The 15556-nt window shown below is 49.6% G+C and overlaps 1 long non-coding RNA gene across 2 annotated transcripts; it reads left to right on the forward strand.

The window, feature by feature from the left end:
• The first annotated feature begins 5310 nt into the window (after positions 1–5310).
• Positions 5311–14470, forward strand: LOC125330460. Of its 2 annotated transcripts, none has more exons than XR_007205543.1 (3): positions 5311–5433; positions 5721–6160; positions 14203–14470. It is a non-coding gene; the product is annotated as an uncharacterized LOC125330460 (long non-coding RNA). The 2 variants fall into 2 exon arrangements; XR_007205542.1 differs by having other exon boundaries at positions 5743–6160.
• The last annotated feature ends 1086 nt before the right edge of the window (positions 14471–15556 follow it).

Raw genomic sequence — 15556 nt, forward strand, 5'->3', positions numbered from 1 at the left:
AGGGGAGGGGCGAAGGTTAGTTTGGAGTGCCAAGGGACACGGCCGTGCATGAGCGGGGCCACGGCGCTAAAAGGAGCGGGCACCGTGCGTTCATGATGGCAACGAATGACAGCCCGGGGGGCGGCCCGGTGGGGCTGGTTTTGCTGGGCAGCAGAGGTGTGGTCGCAGCACGACCCAGGGCGGGGAGCACTGGGCAAGCACAGTCGGAATAGAGCCGCCCATGTGCCACTCTCAATGGGGTGGCTCAGAAAGGAAGGTGCAGTTCAGCGCTTTCGGAACGGCGTTAACTGATGCTTTATTAGCACCTGCCAGGACCTTGCAGAGGGCAGATCAGACTTCCGCCACACTCAAGATGGCGGACGCGATAGGACCCTGAGAGAGGCGTCCCTCCCGATGCCTGCCACCAGTCGTGCGGCCGCCGCCTGCCTCCGGCGCCACTGACCCAACCAGCCGTGTCCTCACACCAGGAAGCGGCCACGGAAAATCGCGCCAAAAGCGGGGGCCGGCGTCGGAGTCCGGGCCAGATTCAGGCAGCTGAAGAGACAGAAGCTCTTGTGAGGGGCGGGGCACTTTCAATGTACCACACTAAAGATGGCAGCTTGACCGGAAATGGCTTCTGCCAGCACCCAAAATGGCGGCGAAGGGCGGAAAACACGTGACCACCACACAGACTATGGCGATCGTTTTCGCCGCTTTTTGGACCTTCTCAAGATGGCGGCCATGAAGGCCTGTCTATTCGGCTGCCTGAACATGATGTCGAAGCCAACCCAGCGCTTTATGCGCAGTTCTCTGTGGCGCTTCCCGCTTTGTGGACACCGACTGTGGGGTAAGCAGCGCCTGGGGCAGGCGGGAGCATTCAGGCAGCCGAATAGACGGAGCGGGGTCCTTCACGGCCGCCATCTTGAGAAGGTCGAATAGCCATTTACTTGATCGCCATATTGGTGTGGTACCAGTGGCTTCCGTCCTGCGTCGACGGCAGCGGCAATGGCGGGGAGCCCACGGAGCAGCACGGCCGGGCCGAAGGCACCGGAGTGGCTGCTCCGGGCTCGGAGGTGAGTGGGGAACGGGAACAGCCCTGAGCGGATGGCGGGGGCTGCAGGGGATAGGTATTCCGAGACAGGGATGGGTGTCCCGGCACAGCGGGAGCTGCACCCGAGCTGCCTCAGCTGTGCGGGGCCCAAGGCGTCTCTCCGAGGTGGATTCTGTGGGTCCCTTCCAGCCCAGGAAATGCTGCGATCCTGTTCCTTTGAGGGTGAAATAAAGGGGATCAGTGGGGTTTTTGCCGTTGTGTTCACGGCCCCACTGGGTCAGTGCGGGTTAAAGGCACAGCTGCCGCTGAGACAGTGGGACCGGCTGGGGTTGCTCGCTCCCGGTGCTGCCGCCTTGTGGGGAGAGCCCGGCACTGCAGCCGCACAGGCGCTGGACATAGGATCGGCGTGGAACAGCAGTGCAGGGAATGCTGCGGTCCCAGAAAAGGCTGAGGCATCCCAGGGAAGGCTGAGGCGTCCCCTGCCCAGGGCACTCAGCAGCAAATCCCTGATGTTGAGCAGAAAAAGGAAAGTTCTGGGTTAGTGGGAGGAGGTTTCTGGAATGGAGTTGGGACAGGTGCTGATCCACGCATGGAATCACGGGGTGGTTTGGCTTGGAAGGGACCACCATGATCATTTACACTCTGTTTGTTGTCTGATTCCACAGCAAAGAACATCCAAAACTGCCACCTCACCCTCACGGACAGCAGGAATGTCTTCCATAGCTCTTGTTTCGGAATGGGAATGGCTGTTGGGAGCTCTGGCAGGACCAGGTAAGAACAGAAATGGGATCATTCTGGCTGCTGCTGGAGGTGGTTTTCTCCTTTCAGGCTGTTCTTCTCATTGATCCTTTCACAGCAGTGTTCTAGGGCACATTTGAGGGTAATTCCAGGAATTTCAAACCAGATGAAAAATGGTGGGGAAAAAATGTGAACCTGATCCATTTCTAGTAATTCCAAGCTTCTCCCACAACACTGTTCCAGGGGAAACCTGATGAAAGGGTAAAGATGCAGAGGAACAAGTGCTGTAAACCCCCCTGGCTCTCTGACAGAGCAAACCTTCCGGTACTCCCAGCAGATCTCTTGGAGAAAGTGTGGGATCACAGGGTTTTCCAGGAAAGTAAAACAAGGGCAGAGATGAGGGACTAGGCTTCCAGTTATTCCTTTAGTAAATCGTCTAAATTTGGGGATTTAAATTTGAGAGGGAACAGTGCAAAATTAATAGGGGCAGAGATCATGGAATCATGGAATGGTTTGGGTTGAAAGCCCCATCTCTGAGCCTGTTCTGGGCAGGCTCCTGCCCATCGGCCACTCATTGCAGGTGGACATGGAAGTGATGGAGAATGCCTCTGGGAATGCCTCTGGCAGTCAGGTCATTAAAAAGACTAATTGACCTCTTCCAGTGGGGAGACATTTAAACAAGAGTGCCAAAAAGAATTGGAGCTTCTTCACAATGAAATCTGCAAGTATCCAACTTAAGATCCCCCCTGGATAGTCACCGGTCCAATTTCCATGGACTGGTCACCTTGGCCAGGAGTGTCCAATCCTGCTGTAAATGCATTGGACTGGGATGTCGTTTTCATTTCATGTAAAGACCCTCTGGTTGCCCCCCAGTCACTGGAAGGACCGGACTGGGCTCCCAGGGCAGTAATTCCAGGTGTTCTCTTCATGGGAATAGCACAGGAGCCTTCCCCTTGCCCAGAGGAGCAGCCAGTGCCTCCCTCAGTCCACAAATCCCCAGGACAGAATGCAGAGAAAGTAACAGGAATATGGAAATCCCCCACAGTGGGAGTTTGTGGTGCTCTGGATTAAATTTTGGATTTATAATGTTAAAGGGAGGGGTTTCAAAGACTGAAATATTATGTTTTATGACTTAAACATTTTCTTAAAAGACTTTTAAAACTGTATTACAAAAGCTGCAGAGAAGACTACCACACCCTGAATGGGGCCCTGAGGCCTGACACTGCTCACTGATGAAGATAAGATAAAGTAACAACTCAGGGCTGGGGACATTCACTGAGCACAGGCTTAACACCTCCAAGATGAGGACCACAGTCTCAGGGCTATCAGCTGCCCGGGCTCCCACCAAGGGGTGGAGGGAGGAGAGGCTTTGGGTACCTTGGAAAAGCCTGTGGTCAGAGGCACAGTGGCTGCCCATCCTCCAGTTGTGCAGAGCCCAGCTGAGGGGTCCTCACTGGGGGGAGGAAGCTTATCCACAGCAGAAAGGGGTGACATGGCCCAGCACAGGGGCCCCAGACCCTGCACCGGAGCACCAGAGATGATGCAACAGACCCTCAGTGTTGCAAGGGTCAACTAGCCCCTGCAAGAGAGGCACATGGGCGTTCCCACCTGGCCCAAAGTGTATATTAATCCACAGAATTCTGCACCCTTTGGCGTGTGGCGGCATGTGACGGCGTGTGGCGGCGTGGCCACGGCGGCGACGGGGGACCCTCACCACCAGCAGACCAGATGGAGGGGAGCAACGAGATGTCATTGGGACCCTCAGATGGGTGATGTGCTTCCACCTAACACCTGTCACCTCTCCCTGTTCCCCCACCCCCCACGCACCCTTCTTTTTTCCATTTCTTTCTCTCTTTTCCCTTCTCTTTGCCTCTCTACTATTAAATAAAATACATCCATTTTTTTGGCAACAACATCTAGCTTCGTTTGGTTTTAATCTCGTTTCTGGGGATATTTTGAACCTTTTAAGTTCTTTCTGGTTTATGCACAGAGACTTAGCTTGCTTCACTTTTCTGGGTTTAAACCGGATCGTAACGGGGTGGGTATGGAGGGGTTTTTCTCTCTCTCCTGTTCATTATTGTTACCACTGCTCTTGTTGCCCTCACTGTTACTATGTGTTGTCATTAATCTCAAATGATTGTATTTGTCTTGGTTTCCATTCTTAAACTGTTCTGAGCTGGAATTTTGTCTCTGGTCTCTTCCCCATCCCACGGGCCCAGCTGGGGTCCAGCCATGGCCCCGGGCACTTCTGGGGGCTCCGAACCCGAGGGACAGGAGCGGTTTTGGGCTCACAAAAAGAGACCCAGTGCTGCATTTCGGGGGCTCAGAAGCAGGTGCAGAGCTTAAACACAGAGACTAAGGACTCCTGCATTGTGGAGTCCTATTACCACAGGCTGAGGCCCTAGGGTATATCACTGTGTCCCGCAGCCGTAGGGAGGAGGAGGAGAGAAGATCCAGCAGGCAGGAATTGTGCAGCAAGATGGATTTATTTAATTATTTTACAAACTCTTTTATAGACTTTTTTCTTCATAGTCTAATTGGACAAAGGATCAGCCTCCCCTTGGGGGTGATTGGCTAAAATCCTAAAACATCCATTGTCAAAAATATTTTTCTACTGTACCATAAACAAGACTTTTCAAGGTTGCAGGTGGTTTGGTTGTTTACATAATTCTGCTACCTCTTCTGTGAGAGAGAAAAGTCTCTCACGGACTTAGAAAATAGCAAGAAAATCCTTGCTAGCAGCATTTCTGTATCTACAGAGTCCTGAGAGCAGGTTCGTGGGGCCAGAGTTGGGACTCAGAAACAGTGACTAAATCCTGTTTTCAGGGCTTGAGGAAGAGAGCGAGTCCTGTGTGTTTGGGCTCACAAAGAGAAACTGAAGTGCTGTGTTTTGCTGGACCTGAATTAAAGCCCAAATGCCGTGTTTTGATGCTCAAAGCGGGCTCTTCGGGCCAGGGCGAGTCTGTGTCTCTGAGCTCCGAGTCCTGCCTCAGGCACAGCCCGAAGCCGGGCTCCCCAGCCCCACGCAGAGCTCGGGAGCAGCGCCACGTCCGGGGCTGGCGGCAGAGCCCGGGGCCGCATCGTGGGGCCCAGCACGGGCTCCGGGAGGGGCTCAGGGTTGAGAGCGGAGCCCGGCCCGGCGCGTCGGGCCCGGCTCGGGATCCCGGGGCTGCCCGGGCGCCGGCACAGCCCCGGCTCCCCGCGGAGAGCCGGCCGGAGCAGGAGCGGCAGCGCCGGGCTCGGCCCCAGCGCCCGTCCCGGAGCGGCTCCTCCCGGTCCCGATCCCAACCCCAATCCCGCCGGGGAAGAGGCAGCACCGCCTGGGACCCGCAGCGGCCGCCGGCAGAATCCGGACCCCCGGTGCCGGGAGCAGCCCCGGTCCGGCCCGAGTGAGAGGGGCGGGGCCCCGAGCGATGGTCCCGCCCCCGTGCCGGGCAGGGAGGGCCCCGGGGCTGGGCGGGGCGAGGGCTCTGGGGCGGTCCCGGGTGGGGCCGGGCGGGGCCAGGCGGGGCCGAGGGCGCGGCTTCAGGGGCGGCCCCGGGCCCAGCTCAGGTGCGCGGGGCGGGGCCGAGGTGATTGAACCCCCGGAAATCGCCCCTCGCCGCCATTTGCTCCCTCAGCTCGGGGAGGCTGCGGCCGGGCTGGGCTCCCCCGGCGTGGCCCAGGTGAGGCCCCCGCTCCCCCTCTTTCTCCTGCCCTTATACTCCTCCTTCCCCCGCTTATCTCCGCTTTCCTACCCCCCTAGTTTCTTTGTCTCTCCCCCACACCCTCCCTTTCTCTCCCAGCCCCCCTCCTGCCCTCTCCCCAGCGCCCCCCCACCCTCTCTCCCTGCTCCCCTGTGCATCCCCGACCCCCCCACCCCTCCTTTCTCCCTGCTCCCCAACCCGACTCCCCTCTCTTCCCCCTCTCCCCTTCCTCTGTCCATCATCCTTTCCCCCCTCGTTCTCCCCAGCGTTCTCCCCCATTATCCATAGGAAAGAAAGCCCAGTGCTCCGGTGTGTCAGGTGCAGAGGATGAGCTGTCCAGGGAATGAGCAGCAAATCCTTTCTGCACCTGCCCTCACCCTGGGACCGGCAACAACCCCAGGTGGGAGCTGTGAGGATGATGAGGGGTCAGCAGCCGCAGTTGTTTGCTGTGACTCAGCCCTCTCTATATCTTTCATGAAAGTGGCAGAGGAGAGGGCGGCTCCTGCTGGGGGCTGTTTTAGGAGGGGTTTCCTCAGCTCCCTTCTGCATGGCGATGCTGGAGGAGAGGGGCTCGTGGTGGGCTCCTGGGGGGTCTCTCACGGAAGGACAGTGAGAGCATCTCCCAAAGTCTGGGGGGAGCACTTGGATGTGGAGCATTGCTTAAAGGAGGTGCCGAGGGACGAATCTTTGTGCCAGGCAGCAGCAGGTGAGCCATGGTGTGGATTTGCAAGGGGGGGGGTCTTTCTCCTTTTCCCTTTTGATTTCATCTTGCCACACCTTCCCCAAGTGCCCACAGAAAAAATGGGGGTTACGAGGACAGAAGGAGTTTAAATTGAGGGAAGAAGCTCCTCTTCCCTTATTGTCTGTGTTTGAACTAGTTGGGATCCCCCTTCACTTACGATTTTAGCGATATTGATTGAAGGAAAACCTGCCTTTTCTGTGGTGTTAGGGGTATGAACTGACCAGGAATCCACATGTTCCAGTTTAAATGGAAGGGGAGGGCACGGGTGTTGCCATTTTATGGGTTTTAACTGAGGGTAACCCCCCCTGTTTTCATCGTCCTGAGGTTTATGTTGATGGGAAAGCCCTGTTGTCCCTGCTTTTTAAGGGCTCTAATTGAGGTAAAAATCGCCCTTTTCCCATCATTTATAAGATTTAATTTGAGGAAAGCCCCTCTCTTTCTGATATGTTAGAGGATTAAATTGAAGGCGAGAACCCCTTTATTTGACATTGTATTGGCTTAAATTGAAGTAAACACCCTCTGTTGCCTCAGTTCCAGGGGTTAAATTGAAGGAAACTCCAGCCCTTCCAGCATTTGAAGGGTTTAGATAGGGGCGTGCCGCTGCATTTGAGGGCGCTTCTGGCCGTGCCCCGGCACCGAATGTCTTGCGCGGGAGCACTCCTGGCCCCTGGGGAATTTCTGAGGAGGAATGGCAATTTGGGGGCTGGGCTGCCAACAGGGACTGACGGAGCTGCGCCAGTCCGAGCAGTGTGGAGCTGAGGCAAGCGCTGCCGGACCAGCAGGCGGGAGATGAGGCACGGAGCCGTGCCGCGCCCGGCTGTCCTGCCCACTGCGTGCGGTCCGTGCGCGGGGCTCAGGCGCCGGCGGGTCCCCCTTGGCCCGGTGCCGGTGCCACTCAGCAGGCGCCGGGGGCGGGCGGGGGTCTCCCGGCGTGGGGCCGCCCCCGCCTGCCAGAGGAGCCGCTTCCATGCCGGGAGCTGTGCTCTGCCCGGGTCCGGGAGCACGGGGCCGAGTGCCGCCGGTCCCGTGGGTCGTGTGGCCTCCCTGGTCCCCTCGCACCGTGGAACGGCGCCAGCCCAGAGCGAGTCCCGGCAAGGGGCGCTGGGGGACACGTGTGGCTTGTCCGCTTCAGAGCTGGCTTGCAAAAGCCACTGAAAGGAAGAATGGAAAAAACCCAACCCCGTCCTCCCAGGCTTTTTATCTGGGGGGCTTTGTTGGTATTGCTCTTTAACTGAGCCACGCCTTTAAATACCGACATGGGCGCCTGCTGGAAGCGGTGTTCCGTGTATTTTGTACTCTCTCATGAGACCTCCGTGCCCCTTTTTTTCCATTTCTATGTCAATCCAGCGGCAGGGGCGGAGTTAATTGCAGGTCCAAGCTGACAGTGTCCCGTGCGTCTGCTGTTCATTGATGTATTTGTGGCATTCATTTCATCTGGATGCACAGTTGGGCTTTTTGGGCAGACGGTGCCCCTCAAACCACGAGGCTTGTTTCAACCTTGTACTCTATTGTTTTGAAGATGCAGGGTGGGTGAGGACTTGTTGCTGTCCTGGGAATGGAATGCAGGAGGTTCCTACAATATCGGCGTTGAAGCTGGAATGTTCAAGGATATCGGTGTGATGGTTCTCAGGGGTAGGAACAGTGAGATGCTTTGCTTGCCTCCATGCTATAAAAGTATCTGCTTTCTTATATGTGTGTGCCATCATTAAATATTTTGATACACGTTGTTTTCCTAGGCTGTGCTATTTCTTCAAAAGATATTGTATTAAGGTTGATGAGAAGCAGCTATTTTTTCTTCAGCTTATGTAACAGGTAGATGTGTAAGGCGTGGTATTAGATTTAGAGTGTACGTGGTAGTTAAGGACAATCCAATTATTAATCCATGTAGGGTAGGTTTTCCCCCACCCCTTGAATCTTGAGATCATGGGGGGATGGGATGCAAACCAGGAACAAAGAAGAGTTTTTCAGTTGTTGCAGTTCAGTGGATGGTCGGTGACTCTTTTCATTTTTCTTTATGCTTCTTGGTTCAGTCTCCTTCAGTGAAGTTCAGCTTTTCTTAATGTATTAAGTGTTAGATAATTCTACAATAATCTAAGCAAATATATCCGTATATACATGACATAATGGTTTGATTGTCTCAGGGGAATCAAGGATGTAATAAAACCTAACTGGTTTTGCTTGCATATGTTTTACCTTGAAGAGGTAAACAAATTGATGTTATAATCATATGAAAATTTAAGTCCTATTTAGGGTGAAATCTTTCTTGCCCACTGTGATGATCAGTGTGAAGACACGAGCATTTTAAAGTAATACTTGTAGAAACTGCAAAGCATGTACAAATATCAATCAAAATAAGTAAAGCTATTAAATCATTTGCTACTTCAATAGTACTAAATAAGGTTTTAATGCTATGTGAATGAGGTTAAATTGATTCTCTTGAGGTTTTTAGAGAAAATGGTTATTGCCAGATTTACACATCTTGTTAAATCTAATTTTGTAAATTTGCAATATAGTTTATGTATCAAACATAAATGTTAGGATGTGGTAATTATGCCAATTAATTTTTTCATGGCCATATTTAAATTTGGGTTTCATGAGATCATCTCATTGAATATATTTTCTTGATTCCCTTGCATTTCATGAAAGGTTCTAGTGTCCCTTTTAACTTCTTCCAGATCAGTTTGTATTTTCCGAATTTGATCCATGTATACACAGCAAGTGTTGCTGGTAATTGTGGAAGCCAAAAGTAAAACCAAAGCTATTTGGTTTTGTTCTATTACCTCTGAAAGGTCGATAAATTTTGTTTTTAAGGCACTGGTTGTATCATCAGGTTTTGCTGATTTATGGATGCTTGGGTTGTCTCTCCTTCTAGGAAGGCGTATCACCTTAGCTGGAGTGAGATTTTAGGGCATCTGTTTGGGCTGGAGGTCTCAGTATTTGAATGCTTTCATGAAAGATATAGAGAGGGCTGAGAACAAACTAGTAATTGTAATTTGTTATCACTGTCACAGTTGACATTAGCTTTATACATGAACTTCCCTTTCCAAGGGTCAGGTAACATTTGCTGTATGTGCGTTTAGGAAAAACAGCGTTGTTAGTTTTTATTGGGATGGCTGATTAGCCGTGCTGCATTGTTGCAAACACTGATTTGTAAGCATAAAAATGTAGACAATACCATAATTACCATTTCTGGTTACAGCAGATTCATTAGCTCCTGTGCAGTCCAGTATTGCTTTTCTGGGTCCAGAGCTGGCTTCATTTGTGTGCAGGAGTCCAGGAATTTCAGTGCTTCTCACAGTCGTGTAGGTAGTGAACAGTCCTTTCGCTGTTGCTTGAGCGGTTTGCTGTTCCACGTTCGGATACACGCCTAGCTTTTGTCCAGTGAGGATATGCTTAGACATTCAAGGTTATTGGAGAAATCAAAACTGCTGAACTTAAGCAATAACAGGCGTGTTATCTTTTGATGTGTAGGATGGTGCTAAGTTTGGATGGCTTTATCTAAGTTTCAGCTGGCACTGGGAGCGCTGTATAGAAGTATTTTACGCTCCTTTTTGGTCAATGGTTAGTCTTTGCTTTGTACTGCAAAAATAAGGTTTCTAGTATGGCTTAACTTATAATGCAATCATTTACCAAATTGATGTCAGTGTTGTGTATTACTTTTTATCTTTCTGATTTTTGTCAGCGAATCCATTTTGTTGTTACAATAGGCTTGTAAGGTCTGGGTTTTTTGCGTCAGTTTGAACTGGACTTCTATGGATCAGAATTGAGACAACCATTGAAGCTTTTTCTTGCTGAAACTTCTCTTTTTCATTCACTTGCCACTCTAACACTTTCAGCGATACAATCATCATGTGGCACCAGCCCAGATAACCATACAAAATTAGTCATACAGTGTTTGTCTTTCTTTTTACTATCAGTGCTATAGCTTGTAATTCTTTGGCTGGTACACTTCCTAGTCTTTCTTTATCACTTGTGCTCTTGTTTCAACATTTCAAGCTATTGCCCTGTATTTCTATAAATGCAGGAGTATTCATTATAACCAATTTTGCTGTAGGGTGCGATATCACCAGGATTGACTTTGCCTTTGGTATTTAAATCTCATCTTTGCAAGCAGGCAGAACTTGGGGGGTTGAGGGACAAAGGGAATTGGTTTAATCTCTTCCCTCAGGCAGGAGGAGTTTCTGTGGTCTATCTCTTTCTTTAGCACTGTTAATGTGTATCTCCTGTGTTGAGAGTCTTTCTGAAGAATGGCTAAAAAGCAAAGGTCATGATGACACAGTAGGATTGATAAAGATGCAGACTTGGCAAGGATACTAAATCCTTGTGCAAGGAGTTGTATAAACAACAGGATGTGAGTCCAGATAAGTAAGCTGAAAGAAACCATATGGAAGAGGAAAATAAGACCCCTATGTTTGCAGATCTCATGGAATAGCTCCCACCAATAAGGAGCTCAGCTTTTGCAATATATATGAGCTAATTAGTAGTACTATAAGTATGTGTAGATTATTACAATAAACGAGACTTGCTGACCACAATGCCGTGAGGCTTGTCTCCCGCGACTCCACCCGACACTCCTGAAGTGGTTCTCTTGATTGCCACACCCCCACACAGAGGTAATTCGCATATACGAACAGATAGTTTTCAAAAGGGAAGTTAAAGCATCTGAGCGACTCTGTGGCTATCGCAGAAAAATCCAGGAACATTTCTTTTTGGTGGGGAGTAGATAGAGCATCTGCTTTTGTAATTACAGTTTGATTCACTGGTTATCAGTTTTCAGCAGTTTCACCTTCGAGAGGGAATTTGGTATTTAGCTGAAGGTAGCCACTCCTACAAACTGCCCTTTATTTATGTGTAAATGTATTTGGGACGGTTGTAGTGACAAGGTTTTGTGTTAGGATTCGGTTTTGAGAATCAATTTTTAAACGCTGGCTTCTGCTTCCCTCTTTGATTAGTCAAACAGAAGTGTTGTAAGTAGAATGCATTCTAAATATACTGCTTCTTAATGATATCCCAACAGATTTTAGCCGAGTAAGAGATAACTTTTTATTAGAGCTAGTTTCACCAATTCTAATTTTATTATTCTAAAACTTCAGTTTAGTTTTTGGCTTTTGTAGGAGTACAAGGGGCAATCAGAAGCTGTTGAAGTGCTGGAATGTGGGGAAGCTGGCTAGTGGGTCTATTTGGTCTATTATAGAATGAATTATTTATTTAATGGACACAAAACTTAAAAGAGACTATTACTACACAGGAGTAAGACAAAAGGGACCACTAGTATTATATGCACAGGGCTAAATGTACCATTAAATGTTCAGCTAGCTAAGAAATAGCAGAACTTAGGATCCAATGTTCCTTACCACCAAATTGTTGAAGGCGCATGCATCGAAATCCTTTCCCTCAATTTCTGGAAAAATGACTGTGAAAAACGAGGTTCACTCTCCTGTTAGAATTTAAAGAGTTTAATATAAAGACAATAAGAGACACGTAAAATAAAGCAAAGGGATAACGGCCGGGTGCCTTGGCGCTCTGCCAAGAACACACCTGATGCTCGAGGTGAGTCCTTTTTATACCATTTTTACTGTCTGTTCTCTATTCATATTAAAACTTTTCTAGGAATTGATCTGCATGGCCACTCCTTGGGTCCGCCTTTTTAGAGCATGCGTAGTCTTCTGCCCTGTGGTTTTATTTCTTTTGATTCTTGGGGTTGGGCCCGCTAGGTAAGAGTCGATGGTAGGGTGGATCTCTTAATTCTCCAGACAGTCAGGGCTGATTGCAGCTTTGGCCTCTTTGCCCCCCGGGCAGAGCGGTGATAAGGGCTCTCGGACCCTCCTGGCCGCCCGTTCTCCGGGCAGAGTAGCCTTTGGGCCCTTTTGTTCTCTGGACAAAGTGTTGATTAGCAGCTCTTTGGGCCTCATCCTCTGCTCCCTTGGAGGTTATTTTACTTGCTCACACTTGCTAACATTCTTGCTAAAACGAGAGAAAACTACATCCACACAGCAAAAAGCATTTCTAACATTATATAATATCTACCTTAACACTTTGCGAGAAGCCAATACTATAATATATGTTTATAACAATGACCATGAAGTTGCGTCCGGGCTTCAGGGAGAAATTGTCTCGCGCATTCCCAGGGAGCATGTAAGAGACTTCTGCCTCCTTGACAACCTGTACTACTTTTATAGTGTAAAACCAGGCCTTTTGGTCACCTCTGTTTGTGGCCACCTTTTTCCCCACAACTCTTTTTGGTCATAGTAATAGCTGAGAATAATCCAGATTCTCCTTTTTGCTTCTTATGGCTTTGGATTACAATAAGTGGGTGTTGTGTGCCTGTTGCTACTGTGACAGCGAGATGAGCATGAAAGAACTGCACAGCAGCAGGTCTCTCTCTGAGGGGCTAATTGGGAATGATAAGGTATCCCAGTTCATCCGGACTCAGAGGGTTCTCCTTGAAATTGTCTTTGATACCGTCTCGGTTTAAGGCCCGTGGTAGGGTCTGCGGGCCAGGAACGTGTGTGTAGCTTAGTGCAGCTGTTGCCCCATCTCCTGTCCAGTCCTGTTTCAAGCTTGTAGTCCAGGCTTAACCCGCTTCCTTTTTCCTTTTTTTTTTTTTTTTTTTTTTCCTCCTTTGTCTGGTTTTGGATTTGCTGGGCAAAATAGCTGTGAATGGAATCACAGTAGCCCAGAATGGTGACTGGGGAGGGACAGGGGCGTGGTCGGGGCTGGGTGGGCATTGCTGATCCCCCTCCAGACATGCTGGGTGTTCTGGGGTATCTGTGGGGAGGTCCCTCCCCATTGCCCCATGCTGCAAGATTTCTTGCTCTTTCTTCCTGAAAGAGCAAGAAATGCTGCAGAACAAAAAGGTAATTTTGATGAACATCATTCTCCTCTTCAGCCTCTTGAAATAGGGGAAAATATAGCAGTGTCCTCCCCAATTTTCTGTGAGTAACATTTTCTCCTGGGCTGGTTCTCCCTGCAGCAGAGCTCTGGGCTGAACATGCAGCCAAGGAAAAGCCTTATGGGATGCTGTACGCTAGGAAAGCACAAAGTCTTATGGCCTGGGTGAGAAAGCAATGATTTTAGAAGAAAGAAATGTTACAAAATCTACAGCATGCAGGAAAGTGGGTTTTTGTGGGTTTTTTCTCCTTGTGAAGTTGTTCCTTTTCCCTTGCAGTCCCTGGACTGCTCTGGGATCTGCCTGGTATTTTCCCTGGTTACCAGTGTTAGGTTATGGGATAAACACTACATTGCCTGCCCACAGAGAAGTAACAGTAGGAGGAAATCCAAATCATACCCTGTCCAAACTGCTCCCAGGCCCATTGCAGGAGGTGTCAGAGACACAAAGGCATATGGGAGACCAAATTACAGGCTCAAAGCAGGAGAAATCCTGGCTGGACTTCCCTGAGGCTGTCTCAGGAGATTCCCCCGGCCCCACAGGTCATTAAGGCAGCTGGAGCATCTCTCCTGAGATTTCGGAACATATCCAGGGCCCACTCCTGGGCATCTATGCCACAGCTGCACTGGGGCTGTGGTATGTCCACATGCCAGCAACTAGGCAGACTGGGATCTGGGGGGAAGGTTGGGCTGGCTGCATATCTGAGGCCCCCTGGGAGGAAAATACAGGAAATAAATACTCCAGTGTTTAGGAATGGCACAGCAAATCTCAGTGCCAGCCCTGATGGGTGGGAAAGGATGATTTTGCTTTCAGACAAGCCTAATTCCACTCATTTCCGTTGTGGCCACTTGCACACCAGCACAAAGGTGTGTGGTCAAGTGACCTGTCCAGCCATCAGTGGTGTCCAGATCTCTTGTGATAACTCAGGGCAGCCCTAAGGTGGGGGTGGCATGGACTCTTTAGGTTGTGGTCACTCCTGATAGCAGGAGACATATCCATCCTCATGGAGAAAAGCATTTTCTCTTGTTTGGAGATGGAGAAATATGGGAATTACCAGCAGGTCAGCAAGCCTGTCTGGTTCTGACATAGATCTTAGCACAATCTTTTTTGCACACAGGTACAAAATCGCTGTTTGTACTCATGAGAAACAGAAGCAAGAAGCCTAAACAACAGAGAACACAGCAACAAAGCTGCACCTGGTGTTTTTCTGAATGCTTAGAATGCTTAAGGTGTATATAACCAATAATAGTATGTTGTAGTTAAATAATAGCCAGTAAGTTTATTGTGGTAGTTAAGCAACCAATGGATAAGTAACATGAATGATAAACATACAAAAGTGTATAAATGACACTGGCTTTTTTGAATAAACAACTTTTTGCCTGGAACTGTTGTGGGGTCTGTATGTTTCATGTCTGTCTCAACAGCGACAGAGAAACACCTTAAAATTAGTTTTATTTTTCCTTTGTGATTATTTTAGTACTGACATTGCTGCACCATTCAAGGTCCTTTTTTGCTTTGTTTGTCTCCCTCTCATTCCACAGGTTCCAGCTTTTTGAGTATATTGCTCAGCACTCGATTGTCTCAGCTGCTGCCAGTGGATTTCAAAGCGGAAATTCTCCAGTGGGTATCAAAGCAGAGCCATCAGCCTGCTGGGCTTGGCTGATCCTCAAGCACTGTATTTTAGCAGATCCCACTTCAGTGGATCCAGCTGCTGTTCAGATATAAAGTGGGAATTGATAGTGAGGATCACATCCTTTTACATTAGAGCTTTCCCTGTGGCACTTCCATGGCATTGTCCCTCTTGGAGACCATCAGCCATGGTCTGTGTCAGTGATCTATAAACCCAGGAGTGATGTGGAAACCTCCTGCCTCAGGTGGGCAATCTCAATTATAAAATGCACAGCCTCTTTCTAAAGATTAGCCTAAAAGCATGTGGCAAGTATAGCTGGGAGCCCAATTCCTCCTCTGAAGGCTGAACTTCTGAACTGCAGATAATTACTACTCTTCTCCTCCCTTTGGTGGTATCTCCTATCTTAGGCCATGACAAAATAGGTAGGTGCTTTCAAGTTTAAAATAAGTGAACGTCTCTTGGCGTGGCTGTGAGTTAAAAAATTCCAGCTTTGTGCTTCCAGATGAAGAGGCCAAGGCTGAGGAGCTGGAGATGTGTGTGTTCCCATGTGGTGGGTGAGTCACCAGCAGAGCCAAGGGCAGGGTGGTGTCACAGCAGCTCAGAGCATGAGGGTGGTAAAACACTGGAGCGGGGTGAAACACTAGCACAGGTTGCCCAGAGAGGGGGTGGATGCCCCATCCCTGGAAACATCCAGGGTCAGGTTGAGGATTCTGAGCAATCTGACTCAGCTGAAGATGTCCTTGCTTGTTGTAGGGTGGTTGGACCAGAGGACATTGAAAAAGTCCCTTCCATCCTACACCATTTTGTTATTCCATGGCTATGGAAGCCGGGCTACTGGCAG

The sequence above is a fragment of the Corvus hawaiiensis genome, chromosome 9 (assembly GCF_020740725.1).
Source record: "Corvus hawaiiensis isolate bCorHaw1 chromosome 9, bCorHaw1.pri.cur, whole genome shotgun sequence".
NCBI lineage: Eukaryota > Metazoa > Chordata > Aves > Passeriformes > Corvidae > Corvus > Corvus hawaiiensis.